This window comes from Hermetia illucens, chromosome 3 (assembly GCF_905115235.1).
Source record: "Hermetia illucens chromosome 3, iHerIll2.2.curated.20191125, whole genome shotgun sequence".
Lineage (NCBI taxonomy): Eukaryota > Metazoa > Arthropoda > Insecta > Diptera > Stratiomyidae > Hermetia > Hermetia illucens.
In genome coordinates, this window is record NC_051851.1 from 109546877 (window position 1) to 109568347 (window position 21471).

A 21471-nucleotide genomic window follows, 5' to 3' on the forward strand; every position below is an offset into this window, starting at 1 on the left:
GTTTGCCTTTTTAAGGTTTTGTGTAAAAAAAAAACGTTATTTGAATCGGGTCTGTCTGTCACACCCAATTTATCCGGAAACGGCTAGACTGATTGTCAAGCAAATTGGTAAGAGTGTGGCGCAGCTGTTAATTAGATTGTCAGTGGTATTCTCCGTGGCGGAGCAGGCCATGATTTAAATGATAAATATCAAAGTTGTTTTTCGGAAGTCAGTTTAAGAAAAAATGGGATTAGCCTGCGGTGTGAAAGAAAAAAGTAGAATGACGATTAATTAATTTTTGAATTGTAAATATTAATATTGATAAGCTTGGAAATGAAATTGATTTTAAAAGCAAAGATTTTCTATTTTAATGTTCTTAATTAAATGTAAAAGGATGTGAAAGGATTAATATGAATAGTGTGTTACTTTACCAAATAAGGTAGATCTACAATTGGTGACCCCGAACTACAAAACCAATCCAAAGTTCCAGAAATTAATGTCAAACAATCGACGCTTTTCTCACCATCGGAAATTGTGAAAATTTTCCCAAGCCGAAGCTACGAACTGACATCCTATTAGCCAGATGGAAAGAAGTTTATATCTTCAACATTAAGTCTCTTATCCTCAAGAACGCCTGCTCTTTGAACGCCTAGTCCATCGAGCTCCACTACTTCAAGTTCCGGCCAGTTCAAAGTTCAGACTCTTCCACCAATCCCAGCTAGTCTGCGTTTCGCTCGAGTGGGCTTTTTTGGGTACGGTCTGCCGTAGCTAGTGCAGGGCCTTGTTAGAATCCGGTACAGTCGCGCCTTCGACAACACTCGCGTCGGTAACTTAGCTTTAGTTATGTCGTTTGACAATCAAGAGGCGGCAGGCCTATCTGACCTTCATGTGACCGCCCTCGCTGTCCGCGTCCCTCCATTTTGGCTACGGAATCCGAAACTGTGGTTCGTCCATTTGGAGGCCAGTTCCACATGTCCGGATTCACGGCAACCAAATGTAACCACACGATTGTAGGTCTGGATGAGGAGTCCATCCTCATGTTAGCCGACAATGTGAAATCGGCCTCCTACACACTGTTGAAGAATGAGTTAATCAAACGCTTGTCAGTTAATGAGTCAGCTAAGCTGGATCACGTGCTGACAGGGTTTTTCGTTGGGCGATCGAACTCCTAGTCAATCGCTTCGTGAAATGAGGCAATTGGGTGGGAGCAAGACCACGACTCCCGGAGGGCACCCAAGCAGTTCTCGCGTGCGTCTCCGGTTCTTTAGAGGCGCTGGTGGATGCGGCGGATAAGGTGCACGAAATGCACGCGCGTCCAACAGTAGCGGCCGTTCAGTAGCCTTCTGACGAAGTTAGCAAGCTGAAACGTGAAATAGCGCCGCTAGTGGCCAGTATGGCTGAAATGAGGGGACGCTTTATGCTCAGCGTTCGGGCGGCAGGTCGCGAGTTCGCTCGCGGTCTTCTGCTCGAAAAGGGCAATCGGATAGCAGGTCGTGAGGGCAACCTACGGACCGAAGTATTTGTTGGTACCATCGCAGATCCGGCGAGAAAGCCACCAAATGTACGATCCCGTGTAAATTCGCACCTACCTCCAAAAAAATAGATCCGCGGGGGGTCCTGGCGACGGCCACCCAGAACGCAGCGCCACGTCGCCTAACAATTTACGACTCTCAGCAGGTGCAGCTATCTTGTAGATACTGGTGCGGAGGTTTTGGTTCTTCCCGTACCCCGGCACCATCGACTTTTTCGACAACGTCTGAAACTGGCGGCAGCAAATTCCTCCCGTCTCAATACCTACGGGTATAGGCAAGTGGACGTGAGTCTTGGCTTATGTAGGACGTTTTCGTGCGATTCATCCTGGCGGATCTTAGCTTCCCCATACTAGGCGCAGACTTTTTGTGTCACTATGGGTTGCTGGTGGATTGGAAAACAAGTCACTTTTAGATCCCACGACCAGCCTTAATTCGTCGAGACAAATGGCATCTCATCCAAGTAACAATCTCTCGTACTTTTGGAAGACATTACCGACTCTCGTGTTCGGGCACTTCTCCACAATTTCAGCCAGATTACTACCGAGTGTAGTCTCTCTAAACCAGTGAACCACAATGTGCAGCACCACATTAACACTACTGGTTCCCCCGATCATCTCGAAGGTGCGTCCCCTACCACCCCAGAAGCTGGCTATTGCACAGAAAGAGTTTGAACAACTTATCTAACAGGGTATCTGCAGACCTTCGGACAGCTGTTGACCGATATCCTATTCCTCTCATCCACGACTTTGCGCATCATCTTACAAACTGCTGCATCTTTTCGACCTTGGATTTAACTAAGGCCACCAAATCTTTGCAGCTCCGGAAGACATTCCAAAGACGGCAATATGTACACCCTTTGGACTCTTCGAGTTCATACGCATGGTTTTCGAGATGTGCAATGCGGCGCAAACCTTCATTCACTCGGTCCTGCAAAACCTCGATTTCTGTTTCGTGTACTTGAATGATGTTTTGGTCACTTCTTCCACTGAATCTGAGCACTTAGTCCATCTCGAGTGCATTTTTCAACGTCTCCTTGAGGCTGGCTTAGTCCTAAACGTTGAGAAATGCAAGTTCCTCCAGACACAGCTAAGATTCATCGGTCATTTAATTTCCCCTGAAGGAATACAGCCCTACCCAAACAAGGTGCAAGCGATCTCAAGCTTCCCGCGCCCGAAAACCGTGGAGGATTTGCGGAGGTTCTTGGGCATGCTAAACTTCTATCGTCGTTTCCTGCCCAAGGCCGCCCAGCACCACTCCGTTTTGAACGCGTACTTGTCTGACCCCAAAACAAAGGACACACGAGAGATTGTGTGGTCTGGAGAGGCTGTCAGCGCGTTCGATAAATCCCGACAGTAATTGGCTGATGCTCATTCCCCGGCACTACCAAGCGGTTCCACATTATACACCTCGACTTCGTAAGACATTCGAAATTTATTTCGAATGTTGTTAATTCGATTGACAATGGCTACCATCGGATGTTCTCCATTGCGGAGCAGGCCATGATTTAAATGATAAATTTAAAAAAAAACAAGTCGGAATACCGGAAGCTCGCGCTTCGGGTATAAAGGTTTTGTGTTCATCTTATCTAAGAAATTTCAACGCACATTTTTCTATCCGTATACAGCTACAAAACTACGAGACATACGTACATATTACAGCCGTAGATATTACGCTCACCCTAAGCAAACAAACTGCCTATTTTCGAATACTGTACACATATAGACACGTACATAAATTGATCGTACCCATATTTCCGATTTACTTCTTATATCTATCTGAATTAGGCTCTACCCGCAAAGTCCATTAGCACGCATATACTAGATACCTACATACACACATGTCTCGTTGGAATAATTGATATTCATATACAAATGACTAAAAAACTAAAACAATTTGTGCAGATATCGGAATCGGATATATTTTGAGGCCTAGATTTCCTAGAGATGCACTACTGCGATTTTTTTCAAATTTTTCGGTTGGATAGGTTCTGAGAACGAGACCTGTTACACTTTTTGATCGTCATATTTTGAGCCCTCACTCTCCTATGTTTCCACCGAATATCAAATATTGAACCAGTTTCAAAAAGTACTAATTGAGACCTTTCATTTGATATCCCACATGGCCGCATTTTATGAACTCTTTTCACATGTATGGGGAGCCCCCCTTAAACTTAACACAAAATGGCGTCATGTAAAGGGAACGGCAGATCACATACTCCTACCAATTTTCGTGACAATTGGTCCAGCCGTTTCCGAATAAATCGGCTGTGACAGACAGACAGACAGACAGTCAGAGAAACATCGAATCGATTCTAATAAGGTTTTGTTCCACACAAAACCTTAAAAAGGGCTAGGAAGAATTAGATTCTTCTTGAATGGAATTTTAATATTTCATTCGAATTTCAATTATTCTCGTTAATTATGACGTCAACATCTTATTTGTATGGCTTAGGATGCTGTTAATTAGCACGAAATTGATAAGTTTGAACTTCTATAACTTTGACACTAATAGTTGGATTTCCATGGAACTTGGCATGTGTATGCATGAGACTGTCCTCTATCTCGGTGCACTTAGTACACCTAGGATGAACTTAAGAGGAGTTTTTTAGTCAATTTCTAAAAGTTGATAATATACTATTAGTAAATTTATTTGAGCAGATACCGATGGGACATCTCTCGAAGATTAGATTTCACATAAGTGTTTACACAAAATCTTAAAAAGGGCTGCAGATAAATAGATTCTTCATAAATGCGACTTTAATATTTCACGCGAATGTCAATTATTTCGGGTAATTATGACGTCAGCATCTGATTTGCATGGCTTTGGAAGCGGCAAATTCGTTCGAACTGCTGTAACTTTGGCGTTAATGGCCAGATTTCCACGAAATTTAGTACGTATATACGAAATATTGTCCTCTATGCTGGTACAGAATTCGGAAGTCTTAGGATGAATTTAAGGGGTTTTTTTCAGTAAATTTCTAAAAAGTAGTAATATACTATTAGTAAGTTTATTTGAGCAGATATCGGGATGGGACATATTTTGAGGCCTAGATTTCATCTAGGCGCACCACCCTGATTTTTTCGGATTTTAAGGTTGGGTAATTTCCGAAAATGAGTCTTGCTTCCCTTCAAGTGCGTACATTTCGCCTCCTTATTCACGCACTTTGCAATTTATGCCAAAACTAGCGTCAGTTTCGGAAAGTACAAATCGAGACCTTTCATTTGACACCCTACACAACTATATTCGGTAAAAAAAAATGTTTAATCCCCCCTTTGCATGTATCCTTTGCATCTCCACCTAAATGTATGCCACTCGCTGTATGCGTGGGATTTCATAGCTCCCATCTGTCCACCAATTTCGTTCGGTTCGGTTTAGCCGTTTTGGTGAAAAATGCGTGTGACAGGCAGACATTGAATCGATTTTAATAAGGTTTTGTTTTACACAAAACCTTAAAAAGAATTGTTTTTTGGTAGTCAGTTTAAGAAAAAATGGGATTAGCCTGCGGTGTGAAAGAAAAAAAGTAGAATGACGATTAATTAATTTTTGAATTGTAAATATTAATATTGATAAGTTTAGAAATGAGATTGATTTTAAAAGCATTTTAAAGATTTTCTATTTTAATGTTCTTAATTGTAAAATGTAAATGTAAAAGAATTAACTTGAATAATGGTGGTTATTAAATGTGAAAAGATTAATATGAATAGTGTGTTACTTTACCAAACAAGGTAGATCTACAAGAGCATGTGGTCTGTTATTCTCTTTACATACAATAAGTGACGCCATTTTATGTTAAGTTTAAGGGGGGCTCCCCATACATGTGAATGAAGGGTGCACATTTTTTTTCATAGAATGTGGCCATGTGGGGTATCTAATAAAAGGGATTAATTAGTACTTTCGAAACTGGTCTCATATTGAATATTGGGTGAAGCGTAGGCGAGTGATGGCTCGAAATATGACCCCCAAAAAGTGTAACAGGTCTCGTTCTCAGAATATATTCAACCGAAAAATCTGAAAAAAATCACAGGGGTGTACGTAACCGATATCTAGGCCTCATGAATAATGTTAGTAATAGTATATTAGCATATTTCAGAAATTTAGTCGGAAACCCCCCTTAGGTTAATGCAAGAGCTATAAAATTTGGCACTCGCATAAGAGATAACATAAGGCATAACTTTGGTTTGAAGTTTGAATCCAACCATTATTAACAAAGTTATAGAAGGTGAAACTTTTACATTTTGCGTGAATTTTGTGCATTCTGAAATGTGTATGACGTCATCATAACATATCAATTCGTCAAAACTACAACAAAGTGAGCTCACGTGAATGGGACGTCGAAGGAAAACATTTCGTTTTAGTTTTTTAATCATTTGTATATAAATATCAACTACTAAAGACAGATATATGTATGTATTTATATGGTAGGTACATATATGTCAATGAAGCTTTGGGGTAGTGCTTAACTCAGATATTTATATATATGTACATTTAACCAGCGGTATTCAATATACGTACTTCATGTTTACATATGTATGCTTTTGTGAAATATGTGTACGATCAATTTATATGCGTGCGTATATAAGTACAGTATTTGTTTGTTTGTTTAGGGTGAGCATAATATCTATGTCTGTAATATGTATGCATTTCTTATAGTTTGAAAAAAATGGAAGAGATATTTTGACTTTTTAGCCATATACATAGGGAAAAATGTGCGTAGAAACTTTTTCACATAAGATGAACACAAAACCGGTATTCCGACTTGTTTTTTATAAAGGTGGAAAGCATCGGAAGCCACAGTGTGGGACTTTAACCCACTAAAACCATCGCTCCTCACCCGCTATGCCCATGGAACTATTTAGAGACATTATATCTTGGGGCGGGTTAAAGCCTTACTGGCTTACTCCTACGAAGAATTGTTGACATTGGGTGATTTAGCCAAATACAGAAAATATTATTTTAGAAAAAAGGAAGTGTCTTAATTAATTAGATTGAATAAAACATCAGTTGGGTTAGTTAACCGAAATCACATAATAAAGGAATATTTAAAAAATGCTCTGCAAAATATGCAAATTTAACCTCCTTGACCACTTAGAGGGTATAAAGTGCATTAGTTGCGAGACTTCCATACATTTTTACTATGCTGGATTCTCGGAACTTCTTTTTCGTAAGTTGTCGAAAAAACGTAGGGCCAAATGGATATGCACGTCGTGCAAGGAAAGAGCTGATGCCTCAGCAAAGAAGACGGGAGGCACTCCTGATTTCCTACTAACGCAAAATGATATTCTGGGTTAACTTACTGAGACAAAACTAATTAATTAAACGCTTTGCAAAACTTGAAAGGACTGTCAAAATAAACTTCAGGAGTATGAAAAATCACTGAAATTTTGCCGCAACAAGCTGGATCACTACAATACGATCATGGCGAATATAAACAAACAAGTCAGGAAACCGGAGGCGCTTCAGGTATGAAAGGTTTTGTGTATTTCCTTTATAAAGACACATTGGGTGTGAATTTGTCCCATTAGTACATAACACGTAATATACGCTTATATTATGTGAGAATAACCACTTTCGAGTGATATTGACATTCAAAATCTTGAATTTCCAAAGCAAACAAACAAATTTGACCTATTTTAACTTTGTTAGTAATCATGCGTTTTGCACCAAACTGATAGGATCAATCTCTATACTATAGCCTACATTGTTGCAAAATTTGGTGGTGCTAGGGAGATTCTGCAGCCAATTACTGAAAATTATAATAATATACTATTATTAACTTTATTTGGAGGGATATTGGTATGGAGGGTATTTCTGAGCCTAGCTACCATATGATGGCAGCCTTTTGATTTTTTTCAGAATTTTGGGTTGGGCAGTTTCTAAGATTGGTCCCGTTAAATAAATGGTCACTTTCATCCCCCCGCACTCCCCGCCTTTCCAACAAATGTTAAAACTAAGACCATCTCCAGAAAGTACTAACCGAGAACTTTCATTTCATACTCCGCATCGCTATCTTTGATAAAAAAAAATGTACACCCCCCTTTTGCATGAATATAAACCTTTCCTTAAATTCGACGTAAGAGGATGTAACTAACCGTATGCGTGTGCGTTCACAGTTCCTATTTTTCCACCGCCAATGGCTGCTACAATCTCAGAGAAAGATGCGTCTGTCGGACAGACAGACAGACAGACAGACGCTTATCTCGTCCCTCCTTTCCTTTACACAAAATGCGTTTGGGGTCTCTATTGCACCTTTTCTTAGGCTCACGATAGATCCTTCGCTGAATTGCTCCAACTTGAATTGTTGCTTTAAGGCAGTGCAGATCTCTTCTCTGGATGTTATCTTATCGAGATCCTTGCACTGGATATAGATCTCATGTTTTTGGGAACGAACCGCGACATTCTCCCCAAGTGAGTTTAAAACTTGGTTACGAAAGCCGTCAGTTTTCCCCACGCTGGATTTTTTCAGCTCAAACATGAGATCCCCTTTCTGGGTCTTCCGGATTTTGCTGACATTTCCCGCTAGGTCTTTTAGGTCGAGGTTAGATTTCACTTTCTTCAGTATCTCCGCATACGCTAGATGTCCTCAGCTGGAGATTACAATTGCCTCCGGGTGAATTCGCACCTTTGGTTTCTTGTTTCTTTTCTCGTTCACGACCTTACTCCAACCACCGCTCTTATTTTCTTTCGGTTTCGCTTCGCTAGCCGACGTTCTTACTTTGAGCACTTGAGGCCCTTCTAAACTTTTAGGTCTGTTTGTTGGACTGGTCAAGACTCCTCTTTTCCTTTTTGGTGCCTTTTGATTCCCCAAAACTTCCCCCTCTTTGTCTCGCATTCGCTTACTTGATCTAAGATCGATGACTTTGTGCTTTGGTGTCACTTGGGTCGCCTGTGACACAGTTGGATGTCCGGATTTTCCCTAGGCTTTCTTACTTCTTCTTGGGGCGTATTGTAAAGTACCCTGATGGCTCTCAATATACTCTTAATGGCTTGGTGCACATTGTGCTTGTCCTTGATAAAAGGTAGTTCTTCTGGGTCAGGGCTCTGTTCTCGGTGAGTCTTGGCCAGATTACTCCTTTTACTGACTCCTTCGTCTTTTTCAATTACTGAGCTCCCATGGACTTTCTCTTTTGCCGGCGTTGGTATTGGAGGCGATCGTAAAATTGATGAGCTTCTCCTAAATGGATCTGTTTGCTGCTGCCCCTTGATCAAATCCGATGGGTGTCCAAATTGGCTTTTTTGGCCAGCTAACTCCTTTTAGCCCACCAGTCTTTGCTTTTGTAATTGGTGTTCTTGGCAGAGTTGTGCTTCGTTTGAACACTTCCTTCTCCAAATCTAAAACACTTGTAGTATTAGATGCAACGGTGGCCAAGTTGTCCACCACCGAGGCACTGCGGCCGAGAGTTATCGACGGTCGGGAACCCGCTTGCTCACTCTCAAAAGTCGCCGGTACTGGGGTTCCGAACCCCTGCACCATAACTTTACTCCTTCTGAATTCGTCCATCTTGGTTTTATTATCTGGGTGTCCTTCCCATAGCCATTTTGGTCAACGCACCAGGAATGAGCAAAGACTAGCCCAGGCACAGTCAGAAAAGAAAAGTGCATGAACACATATTTACATATTAATAGCTATGCCCCAATCCGCCATCTGGCGTCGCGCCTGATGGGAGATCTGTCCACTCCTCACAGAAAGCGCTAACTTCAATGGAAAAATAAGATTTATTCAAATAAACCTCAGTTATTGTAGGGTCGCTCAAGATTTCCTCAAGCAGACCATCTACGAATCCGAAATTGCCGAAATTGCCATCATTAGCGAACCCTATATAAACCGTCACGGTCGCGTATGGGTTACAGATGCGACTGGTGGAGCGGCGATATGGGCATGTGATCGAGAAGCCGTAAAATATACTGGGGTCAGGCATACAGCGGCTTTGTGTAGGCGAAAATAAACGGGGTATATGTGTACAGCGATTACGCCCCATCAAACCTGACACTGCCCGAATTCGAGGAAATGCTTCACAATCTTGTTCTTGACGCAAGGAGTCGTAGTCCAAGGTCCATTGCTGGTGACTTCAATGCGTGGGCCCGTGAGTGGGGTAGCAGAGAGACAAAAGCAATGGGCCCCAGTCCATTAGACGCTTTCACACAATAGCATATCATTCTGGCCAACGAAGGATATGTAAACACCTTTCAGAATGGGGGGTCTGTCTCAATCGTAGACCTAACTTTTGGCAGCGCTGCACTGACACGTGGTATGTCCTGGTGCATCAGCAATGACTACACCCACAGGGATAACCAGGCAATCTTCTTCGGGCTAGGGAAGGAGTCACCGGAGAGAAGACCATCATGCCAGAAACCAAGAAGGTTGGTCTGCTAAAGCTCTGGATGAACAGACCGTCATAGAGGTGTGGTTAGACCAACTTAATAAAGCAGGTGCCTCTACGGAAAGAACTGCCCATGTGGCCCAAAGCATCACCAAAACATGTGACGAGTTCATGTCTAGGAGGTGCTCATTTCTAGTAGAAGACCAAACTACTGGTGGAATACTCAACTGGCCAGCTTTCGCTCAGCCTATCACCGAGCCTGAAGAGCGACTCAGAGAGCCGTAGGAAGAATCCACCAAGAGCAAAAAGAGCGCGTCTATAAGGAAGCCCGCAAACCCTCAAACTCGCCATCCAACGGAGGAAGAGGGAATGCTTTAAGGAGCTCTGTTCAGAAGGGGACGTAAACCCGTCAGGGAGCGCCTATAGAATCGTGATGGGACGATTCAGCGGCCGATCATCTCCGCACTCTTGCTAAAGATTATCCAGGGGTTATTGCCCCAGCAAGAGGAGGGCATAGGCAGCTTCCAGCAACCTCTGAATGTGACGGCAATACCACCAGTCAGCTGAGTTGTTAGAAGAGTGCATGCATGAGGGGATATTTCCCGCGTCATGCAAACGACCGAAGTTAGTGCTACTGCCTAAGGCTGGCAAACCTCCAGGTGAGCCAACCTCCTACAGACCTATTTGTCTTTTGGACACTGTGGGTAAAATGCTAGAGCGGGTAATCTATAATAGTGTTATGGAATTCTTGCCGCAACTGGTTGATCCCGATTTACGGGTTAGAGCAGCGTGAGGCGCTGTAGTTCTAGCCAGGTACGGTGGTATACACGGGATCAGGGGCGAGCAGCTAAATAGCTTTAACTCGACTTCCAGGGCAGCGTGGGCGCTGTAGCACTGGCCTGACCCGTGGAGAAGGTGGAGAAGCTAAGAAGCTATCCTCCTGATTCCAATCCTGGAGAAGCTGAAAAGCTATACTCCTTGTGAGCAGCAAGAAAACTACTGGAGCTCAGTTAGATATGGAATAGAATTTATTTGCAAATTCTCGGCCTTATATACAATTTCAAATTCTTACGGGACTAATTTCTTACCTGCCTAAATTATTATTTCTAGTTTACAAAATATTGGGTCGGTGTCATAAGTTGCAAGTGCACGGATCATTGTGCATTGCTATAGTACATTTTATTTATAGAATTGTACTGTGAATTCATATTTTGTTAATAAGTTTATAATTTGTAAATTATTATTATTATTAAGTACCATGACACCTTTCCCCTAAAAAAAATGATTTGCGAATCATTTTGTTGTTACTAATCTAATCTAATTTAAGAGATTAATCTAACAATATTTTTAAAGTATAATTTACAATTTTCCTTACATCTATGTTTTTAATTCAGATTGTTTTTCTTAATCTATTTTTGTGCATTATAGTGTTTTTCTCAATATCCTCTATTATACAATTAGCCTTATCTATTGAAATAATTTTATACGGTCCTTTAAAAAGTGGGTCTAACTTTTTTCTATGGATAGTATAAGGGTATAGGGTTACCTTTTATATCTCTTCTTGATTTAGTTTTTCTTTTGGCTATTGCCAAATATTGTTTTGCTTTTTCGATTGATTTTTGCAATCGGTATTTCATTTCTTTATTATATAAGTCATAGTTATAGATAGGTTCTGGGTTGATCTTTTTTAATTCAATAGGTAAGTTCGTTTTTTTCGCGAATATTAATTCAAATGGGGTGTACCTGTGTGTGGTATTCGGTGTTGTATTATAACAGAACGTGTAGTAATGTAACCATTCATCCCAATCGTCCTTACTGTTATTTGCAAAACATCTAAGATACTCATTTAGGCATTTGTGATTTCTTTCCAATGCTCCGATTGTTTCTGGATGAGCTAGAGTTGCAAAAATATGGTCAATTTGCAGTATTTTCGGTTGCAAGGTCGGTTTTTATTTTTTTCATTGGTCCGTAGATTAAGATGAATGAGCTTACTATAGCTTTTGCGACAGTGTTAGCTTCCTTGTCGTGAATTGGAATTGCAGCAACGTACGTAGTGAGGTCGCACTGCATTGTTACTGCATAGCGGTTTCCATTATTGGTTTTTTGAAAGGTCCTACTGTGTCTATTGAAACAATGTCGAATGCTTTAGCTGGGGTTATTGTTATTTTAAGTAGCTCTCTGTTGTTTCTTTGATGTTTGTTTTTAGCGCAGATTTTACAATTTTTTCAGATAATTTTTGATGGATTTTCTCGTTATTCCATTTGTAAAGTTCTTTTATGATAATTTTCTATACATCCTGTTTTGACATATAATGTCCTCCGGCAGGTGCTGAGTCAAAGTTATTTAATATTTTGGATTTGAGTATACTCCCGAATGATTATCTGGGGTTTATATATATATATATTTCTGTGTATTTAAGTACTTTATTAGCTAGCTTTTTAAATGCAGTTTGGTTCATTAATTGAAATATTTGACTTTCGGCCGAAAGTTTCAGAGTCTTGGTCTGAAGTATATTATTAATATTTATATCCAATTTTTTGAGTTCCTGCTCTAGTGCCGGTTCAAGGAATTGGTTTTTGTATTATATATATTAAAAAACTGCGTAAGTAGTATCTTGCTACTTTTTACTATACTTACTTGTATGGCCATCTTTTGTTTATTTTCCTATGCGATTCTGAATTCAAGCTCTGGTAGAAATGTAACCTCGGATGGTGAGAGAACTTCCAATGCGTGTAGTTGATCAGGCTGCTGTGTTGGGTATGTTTCAGGTGCTTTTTCAATTTTTGTCTCAATATCAGTTTGTTTATCTGATTTTGTCATAGCTCGTGTTTGTACTTGCAGGATGTTCATCTCTTTTAGTGATTCACTATCAAGTTGAATTCTTGATAGGGGGTCAGGTCCTACATTTTCTTTGCCTTTTATGTATTCTATGGTAAAGTCGAACTCCTCTAGGTCAAGTCTCATTCGAGTGAATTTAGATGAGGGATTTTTCATACCGAAGAGATAGACTAATGGCCTGTAGTCAGTTTTGACAACAAAACTTCTCCCGTACAGGTAGGGTTTGAAATGGTTGATTGCCCAATGAATGGCTGTAAGTTCTTTTTCGATAGTTCATTTGTTTTTTTCTCCTTTTGTCAGCGTCTTGCTTGCGAAAGCAATTGGTAAATCAATTCCGTTATGGTTTTTCGAGAGTACTGCCCCACATTGCAGTATCAGAAGCATCGGTTGCTAAGATAAATTGTTTTGTGAAATTGGGACATTTTAATATGATCGGTGCAAGTAATAGAGATTTTAAAGTTTAGTAAGCGCTGTTGCACTCGTCTGACCATATGAAAGTTGAATTTGGTATAAAACGTCGGTAATAGTTGCAAAATGGGACGAAACGTCTGACTTCATCTGCATTTTTTGGTTGTGGATAATTTTTGATGATAGTGTATTTTGAACTGTCGGACTTAATACCTTCTGCTGAGACTTGGTGGCCCAAGAAAGTTACTTCGGTTTGGAAGAATTTGCATTTTTTGGGATTCAATTTTAGATTTCGGGATTTCCAAATTTTTTAAATGGTAATTTTTAGACCATCCTATGACAAGGATGTCATCGATGTATAGGAATGCTGTTTCTGGTGGTAAAACTGTTATGGCTATGGTAATTATTCGTTGAAATGAATTTGGGCTGATGTTTAAACCGAATGGTAGACGTGTAAATTGGTTATGTCCATCAGCTGTTGAGAAGGCGGTTTATGTTCTAGATTTTGGTTCTATGGGTATTTGGTGAAAACCTGACATTAGATCTAGTGTAGAAAAATATTTGGCCCGGTCCAATTGGTCTAGTATGTCGTCAATGCGCAATAGTGGGAATTTGTCTGCTAAAACTTTTTTATTTAGGTTTCGAAAATCTACGACTAAACGCCATTTTCTCTCATTTGTACTCTTCTTTGGTACTAGTAAAATTGGAGAATCTGATTTGGATGGTTCTATAATTCCATTGTTCAATATTTTTTCAACTTGCCTGTTTATTTCGGCTTTGTGAGTTTCGGGAATGCGATAGTTTTTAGTATAGACGGGTATTTGTTCTTGCAGTTCTATATGTTGTTTGTAGAAGTTATTTTCTGTTAGTGGTTCGTCACTTAAAGCAAAAATGTCGTTGTATTTTTTGCAAAGTTGTTGAACATCTTTCATTGCGTAAATGGGAACGGTTTCGAAATTAAATTCATTTAGTATACGCTGATATCTTTCTGAATTGATTGATTCTTTGGTTTTTTCAAGTTGTTTGAAGTCCGAAAGCGGTTTAATATTTGGTTTTAAATCTTAATTATGGCTGTTTCTGAAGTTGTATTTAAAATTTTAATCAATGGGTTGCTGGGTGAGGTTATTGAGCTTGCTACGAGAATGCCTGGTTGTATTTCCTCATTTTGTATAACTACGTCGGTTGTGATTGGGATATTCAATTTACGGATCACTTCACTTCTAGGTGGAATTAATATGGTGTTAGCATCTGGTCCATCGAATATTGGTAGTTCGTATGGACCGTCTGAGGTGTTTATTGTCAACGTCCAACTGTCACAGTTAATTATTGCTTTAAATTTTGTGAGGAAATCAAGTCCTAATATGGCATCTACTTCAATGGGAAAATCATTGGTAACTATTTGAAAAGTGGGTTCTATTGACACTTGTGGGTTAAAGTACACTTTAGCTTGTGTTGTTCCAAGTATTTGCTTCCTGTGCGGAGTTGCCAAATCTCCCATCAGGCGCGTCCCTTCGTGCGGATAAGGGAATGCTCGGCGAATGTGTCATGGGCATGCATATGCACGCATCCGGAGATGTGCGTGTATGGGCATGCTTATGCGCAGGCCGGGTAGGTGGGAAGTAAACGCCCACCCGTGGATAAAAATTGGCTATGGGAAGGACACCCAGAAATTAAACCAAATATGGAAGAGGAGAAAAGTAGTTTTTTTTACGGTGCAGGGCTTCGGAAACCCAGTGCCGGCGGTTTTTGGGAGTGAGCAAGCGGGCTCCCGGCCGTCGATATCCAACGACCGCAGTGCCTCAGTAGTGGGAAACTTGGCTACTGTGGCATCTAATGCTACAAGAGATAATGGTGGAGTGGAAATTAGGTCCACACCGGATCCCTTTAGGAGGAGTTCGAAGCTTGGGAGATCACCACCGAGAACAATGGTTCTTTTTGGTAGTCGAGATTCGTCGCGGGACTCTGAAAGAAATACGAATAGTCCCTTAATCGAGATCATTCCTTGTGGCGCAAGGCGCGAAAGCAAACGGGAACATACCGGAATGGCGTTCGTTACACTTGGGGAACGAATAAATGAACTGTGTGAGTTCATCAAGGAGAGGCGGAATATCCATCAAAATATTCGAGCCTTGATAAGAGGCATTAAATTGTCTTATATCAGGGCACTCGAAGAAAAGAATTCCCAAGCGTCAGTTGGCAAGGTCACAAGGGAAACGCAGGTGACGCCTCCCCGTGATAAAGCAGGCGGGAAGACAGGAAAACGGGCTAGAGACGGTACCAGCGAGCCTCTTGGACCACAGCAAGCCCCGAAGAAAAAAAAAGCCTCTTCACCAAAGAAGGCGGAGTCGGCGATAGTACCCGCGAAAGTCGGTAATCTCACGATTGCAGCCACAACACCAGCAAAAGTGGAAGAAACCAACGCCCGGAGGCCCGAACAATGGACTAAGGTGAGCAACAAGAGGAAAAAGGACAAAAAGAAGCTCCGCCCGGAAATAATAATTATTTCCAAGAAGGGAAATATGTCCTATGCCGACATCCTCCGAAAGGTGAAGTCAGACCCGCAATTGAAGGATTTGGGGGATAATGTGAGCCGTATTAGGCGAACACAGAAAGGGGATCTGATGCTGGAGTTAAGTAAATCCGCCGACAAGTCGGCCGATAACTTCCGCGGGAAGGTGGAAAGTATACTTGGAGAGGAAGCTGAGGTAAGAGCTCGGAAACAGGAGATAGTGGTTGAGTGCAAGGACCTAGATGAAGTCACCTCACGGGAGGACATCTGTGCTGCGCTAAAGCAGCAGTTCAACCTTGGCGATATAGACCAGAGTGCCATAAAAATGATGAAGAAGGCATATGGTGGCACACAGACCGCTATTATTAGTTTGCCGGCGGAATCAGCTATTAAGTTGATTACCGCGGGCAAGGTAAGAGTAGGTTGGGTCGTGTGCAGGCTCAGGGAACAAATCTCTCTAAAGAGATGCTTCAGATGCCTCGATTTCGGCCATTTTGCGGCGGCATGCACTAGCCAGCATGATAGGTCGAGGAGTTGCAGGAAGTGTGGGGAAGAGAGCCACCTCATCAAAGATTGCACCCGAGATCCACGGTGTATGTTATGTAGTGGGAAAGAGGGCGTGGACGGCCGGCATATTGCGGGAAGCAGCAGATGTCCGGTATATAGGAGGGAGCTGAACCGCACAGGAAAATGAGATTGATACAAATCAATCTCAATCACTGTGAGGCAGCTCAGGACCTGCTCTCGCAAACCATTCGAGAGTCGAATGTCGATGTCGCGGTTATTTGCGAGCCATACAGAAACTACGGCGATGCGACTTGGGCGGTGGATGCGTCTGACAACGCCGCAATCTGGGCGTGCGGAAGACAGGCCATTCAGGAAGTCATGGCCCCCCCGGCAGCCGGTTTTATAAGGACGAAGGTCAACGGTGTCCATATTTACAGCTGCTACGCTCCTCCTAGTGCAACCTTAGCACAATATGAGGAGATGTTAGACAGTCTGGTGTTGGATGCTAGAGGCCGCAGCCCTAAAATCATTGCGGGCGATTTCAACGCGTGGGCCCTGGAGTGGGGAAACCGATCGACGAACACCAGAGGTCAAATTCTGTTGGAGTCATTTGCGGAGCTGGACATCGTGCTGGCCAACGTTGGATGCGTGCCCACCTTTCGAGGAAGAGGGTCGGGTTCGATCGTTGACCTGACATTTGTTAGCACTTCACTGGTGAGGGGGATGGCTTGGCAAGTGAGTGAGCACTACACCCACAGTGACCACCAGGCCATCTTCCTCCACACTGGGAACCGGGGAAGCAGTCAACGACGCTCTGGAGGTGGAAAGGCTAAGGCGGTTGGCTGGTCTATCGGAGCTTTCGACGAGGAGACATTCCTGGCCGCATTGGAGGGAGCCCATGATCCGGATGGAACAGCGGTGGAAAGGGTCACACAGCTGTCTCAGCGTGTAACCGAAGCATGCGACGCTACGATGCCACGACGACGTTTGCACCACGGCAAGAGGCCAAACTACTGGTGGAACACGGAGATCGCTGCCTTGAGATCCTCTTGTCTCCGAGCGAGGAGACTTTCCCACAGGACAAGAGGAAGGCCGGAGCACCAGGAGCGTGAGGAGGAATACAGGGATCTGCGAAGCAACCTTAAGAAGGCCATTCGGAGAAGCAAGCGGGAATGCTACCAGAAGCTCTGCATGGAGGCTAATACGAATCCGTGGGGTACAGCCTACCAAGTTGTAATGAAGAAGATCCGCGGGCGAAAATCACCTCAGGTGATATGCCCACGGTTCTTGTTGCAAATAATTACAACTCTTTTCCCGCAGCAGGAGCAGGACGAAAGAGAACCCCAACTGGCAGCTCAGCAGGACGTCTTCTCGATCCCTGATGTTACCGAAGAGGAACTTTGGGAAATCTGCAGACGTATTGGGGACAGCAACGCTCCGGGATTGGACGGAATTCCGAACAGGGCTCTGAAGGTGGCAGTCAAGGCCAGACCAAGGTGGTTCGCAAGCACATTCGAATCGTGCATGGCGGAAGGAGTGTTTCCCGCCCAGTGGAAGAGGTAGAGGTAAGAGAAACTGGTCTTGCTACCGAAGCCTCGAAAACCACCCGGCGTGCCCTCTTCATATCGCCCTATTTGTCTCTTAGACACCATGGGGAAGATGTTGGAGAGGGTGATATACAACAGGCTGCTCCCGTTCATCGAGCTTGCGGGTGGTCTTTCAGAGCGGCAATATGGGTTTCGGCGAGCCCGTTCTACGGTCGGTGCAGTAGCAAAGGTCGTGGAATTGGCTCGAAATGCGATGGCCATGGGCAAATGCTGTGCTCTGGTGACGCTGGACGTCAAAAATGCTTTTAACTCAGCCAACTGGGCTGGATTAAGGGCGCTTTGACCAAACTGGGTGTTCCTAGCTACTTGGCTCGGCTCATCGAGAGTTACTTTTCGGATAGACTTCTCTGGTACGAGACGGACGACGGGCCGAAGGAGTACATTGTGACAGCAGGTGTGCCTCAAGGTTCTGTATTGGGACCGCTGCTGTGGAACATAATGTACGACGGAGTGCTTGGCCTTCGCGTGCCGGAGGAGACAACGCTGATTGGTTTTGCGGACGACTTGGCGGTAATTGCAATTGCAAAGTATCCCGAGGACGTGGAGCTTTATGCAAATGAAGCCATTCATACCATCAAGTCATGGTTACGAATGGCCAAGCTGGACCTGGCGGACGAAAAGACGGAGGCGGTCCTCATTACCAACCGTAGGAAGAACAACACGGTTACCATCCGGGTTGGTAATCGTGAGGTCGTCTCAAAATCGGTTGTCAAATACCTGGGGGTGATGATCGATGCCAAGCTGAGTTTCAAGGGACACTTGGATTATGCGCGAGAAAAGGCAGCAAATGCCAGCTCATCCCTTGCAAGGATGATGCCTAACGTGGGAGGGCCGAAGTATAGTCGCAGGCTACTCATCGCGGGAGTGGTGAGGTCGATCCTGTTATACGCGGCCCCTGTCTGGGCGGGAGCATTGAACCACGCGGTCAACCGGAGGAAGATATGTTCGGCATACCGGCCAATTGCGCTAAGGGTGTGCAGTGCATTTAGGACGGCGTCGACGGAGGCAGTGTGTGTTATCGCAGGAATGATCCCTATAGATCTTCTAGCGAGCGAGGCACACTGGCTCTACGAAAAACGGAAGGCAAATCCAGTCGAGGTGAATGCGGATTTCCGAAAAGCCATCAGGAGAGAGTTGTGTGACAAGTGGCAACAACGATGGGATAACTCCGACAAGGGCAGGTGGACCCATACATTGATCCCGTGCATCGAGAAATGGGTCAACCGAAAGCACGGAGAATTGAATTACCACCTGACACAGTTCCTTACGGGACACAGTGGCTATCGGAAGTACTTGCATCGCTTCGATTTGGACGAGTCTCCCAACTGTCCTGAATGCGGTGCTACACTCGAGGACCCGGAGCACGTTATGTTCTATTGTCCCAGATTTCTACAGCAGAAAAGGAGGTTGAACAGCATCTTAGGGGCGGACATCGAGCCCTCCAACCTGGTGGAAGAGATGTTGAAGTCGGAGGAAAACTGGATGGCGGTAAATGAGGCATCTGATGCTAGGAAAACATCATCTGCATAAAGCAGTGTGTAGGGCGCTGGACGTTGGATATCCCGTGTGACGGTGTCCATAACAAGGACAAAGAGGAGTGGTGAGAGGGCACTTCCTTGATGAACTCCAACAGAGACACGAAGCGGTTTTGATACACCCGCCATACTTCGAACTTTACTTTTCGGATCGTGGTAGAGCAATTGAACCCAGCGCACGAGTTCTTCTGGCACGAAGTGTTGTCGTAAAGCATACCAGATGAGTTCGTGTGGTACACGGTCAAACGCTTTCTCTAGATCCAGAAAGGCAATGTACAGAGGCCGATGCTTCTCACGGTGTTTCTCCATGAGTAACCGCGCAGCGTGTATTGCGTCAGTAGTTTCGCAGTTCTTGACAAATCCGGCTTGATTCACGGTTATTTCAACGATTTCGCGAATACGGTTGTCAAGAATGCGTTCAAAAATCTTCATGGTATGGGAAAGTAACCCGATCGGACGGTAATTTGAACATTCTGCTGGATTACCTTTCTTTTTCCATATTGGAACAGTGGTACTTTCTTGCCAGCCAGATGGTGTTCTTCCTTCCTGAATAACCCGGTTAAAGAATTCACTCAGCCACGGTGTTGGGTCTCAGCTCTTTGCTTTCCAGAGCTCAGATGCGATGTCGTCAGGTCCTGTTGCTTTCCCCGATTTCATTTGTTTTATTGCCTCCTCGACTTCAGTTGCGCTGACTGGTGGAACTGCTCCAAATGTCGGCAATGATTGTGGAAGTGGAGGATGAGCAAATTCTACAGTTGAAATATGCTCGAAGTATTCTCGCCATCTATCCGTCGCGGCTCGACGGTTGGTAAGCAAAGTACCGTTCTTGTCATTAACACAACAGAAGTGTTCGATATCCTATGTGCGTTCATCACGGCTTTTAGCAAGTCGGTACAGATCTCTCTCGCCATCCCGAGTGTCCAGTTTATCGTAAAGATTTTTGAAATGGTTGGCTCGGGTGACAGCGACCGCTTTCTTTGCTTCGCGGTTGGCATTCTTATAAATTTGCCAATTAGCAGGCGTTTTATCGTCGAGAAATTTGTGGTAGAGGCGTTTCTTTTCACGGACCTTCATTTCAACATCATCATTCCAAAGCCAAGTATCTCGGTTGATGTACCGCTTACCCGGCTTGGTGACCCCGAGGGTTGCAGAGGCCGCTTTGTGGATCGTGTCTTTCATTTGGTTCCATGATTCTTCCACATTCGTAATGGTTGGCAATCGTATGAGTGAGACCGTTTCTTCGTTCTTCTCACCAAATCGCCACCATTTAATGCGCGGCGGGCCAGTGCGTTCCTCACGCCGTTTTATCGGTGGCTTAATTCGCAGGACAGCAATCAACGGCCGATGTTGAGGTGCGATGGTCTCATAGGGAGTTCAGCTTTATATTGAATTAGTGATTCCATTTATGTGAGAATCGAGAGAGAAAAGCAAATCAATTTTTGTTTACATGTTTACGACTGCCAAAATATTTCTATCTAAGACCCCTTTTTCTCCATTTGTTTTTAAATGTAAAATTTTCAGGTAGGAATATTATTCATTTATTTATGATATTCATATTTATTTATATTTACTTATTTTTACGATTATATTTACTTATATTTATTGTTTAAAGCTGAGGGTTGATGAAACTCCTTCTCTGTTGCCTCGAATGCTTGGTCAAGGAGCTGTAGCTCTAGCCAGGTGCGGTGGTATACACGGGATCAGGGGCGAGCAGCTAAATGGCTTTAACTCGACTTCCAGTGCAGCGTGGGCGCTGTGGCACTGGCCTGACCCGTGGAGAAGGTGGAGAAGCTAAGAAGCTATCCTCCTGATTCCAATCCTGGAGAAGCTGAAAAGCTATACTCCTTGTGAGCAGCAAGCAAACTACTGGAGCTCAGTTAGATACGGAATAGAATTTATTTGCAAATTCTCGGCCTTATATACAATTTCAAATTATTACGGGATTAATTTCTTACCTGCCTAAATTATTATTTCTAGTTTACAAAATATTGGGTCGGTTTCATAAGTTGCAAGTGCACGGATCATTGTACATTGCTGTAGTACATTTTATTTGTACAATTGTACTGTGAATTCATATTTTGTTAAGAAGTCTTTGATTTGTAAATTATTATTATTATTATTAAGTATCATGACAATAGATTACTCCCGGTTGTTGAGAGCTAGGGAGGTCTCTCAGATCGACAGTATGGGTTCCGTAAAGCCAGATCAACCATTGATGCCATCAAAATGGTTACTGGC